The 1,074-nt window shown below is 64.3% G+C and overlaps 1 long non-coding RNA gene across 1 annotated transcript; it reads left to right on the top strand.

Annotated features, from left to right (window-relative positions):
* Positions 1-684, top strand: LOC110406700. The gene is made up of 4 exons (XR_002443548.1): positions 1-17; positions 90-194; positions 479-511; positions 652-684. It is a non-coding gene; the product is annotated as an uncharacterized LOC110406700 (long non-coding RNA).

Below are 1,074 nucleotides of genomic sequence, written 5' to 3'. Positions count from 1 at the left end.
CGGCCTCTACTCGTGGGGTGAGCGAGGTGGTGTGGGGCTGGGGGCTCGGGGCTGCGCCTTCCCCTGCTGACGGCCCCGCTCTCCCCCAGAGCCGCAGCCCAACCTGGTCCCCATCGTGGCGGGGGTGGCCGTCACCGTTGTGGCCAGCGCCATCATGGGTGGTGTTGGATTTGCTGTCTGGAAACGCCGTGCAGGTAAAAGCAGAGGGCCAGGTGTGGGGCACAGTGGGGCCAGGCGTGGGGTGCTATGAGGTTGTATGTATGGGGCGCAGTGGGGCCCGGTGTGGGGCGCTGTGGAGCCACATGTAAGGGGTGCTATGGGGCCGCATGTATGGAACGCAGTGGGGCCAGGTGTGGGTCTCTGTGGGGCTCTATGGTGAGGCTGGAGGGGGCTGTGGGAGGATCCAGGGCCCCTTCAGGAGCCCCCAGTCAGGCTGTGAGGTGAACCTGTGCTGATGCGTCTGTCTGTCTGTCTGTAGGGAAGAATGAGAAGGGCTACATCATTGCGCCTGGTGAGTGACGAGTGCAGCGCTGTCCCCCGCCTCTGCCCAGTGCCAGGGTGGTCCTGGGGTTCCCATTCCCAGTGCTTGGGGCCACTCCACGCCCCATAGCGAGCATGGGGCCCGGGCTCATGGCTGTTTCTCCCTTACAGACCGGGATGGCGGATCCAGCAGCTCGTCCACAGGTGCGGTGTGGGGCTGGGGGTTGAGAGGGGTCCCCATGCTCACTATGGTACCACACCCAGGGCTGGGCCCGTGCTGGGGCTCTGCAGGGAGAGCCCTGGAGCAGGGGGTTGGAATGGGAGTGCGGTCCCCCAGGAACAGGACACCATCTGTTCTCATCCCTGCAGGGAGCGACTGCGCCATCTGAGTGCTGTGCTTCAGCCTGCGAGGGGCCGGCCGGCCCTGCCAGCATTGGGTGTCGGTGATGGATGTGGGCTGGTCTTCTCAACCTCACAGCTTCCTCTGCTGCCCATGATGTTTTGCCTGCACCTCTTCCCCCAAAATGACTTGCCGCACCGCTTCTATGATTCTGTGAAATAAAGCCTGGCAGTGATGGGCTGCTCTGCGCTCAG

The sequence above is a fragment of the Numida meleagris genome, chromosome 15 (assembly GCF_002078875.1).
Source record: "Numida meleagris isolate 19003 breed g44 Domestic line chromosome 15, NumMel1.0, whole genome shotgun sequence".
Classification (NCBI taxonomy): domain Eukaryota; kingdom Metazoa; phylum Chordata; class Aves; order Galliformes; family Numididae; genus Numida; species Numida meleagris.
This window is presented reverse-complemented; position numbering and strand designations above follow the sequence as displayed.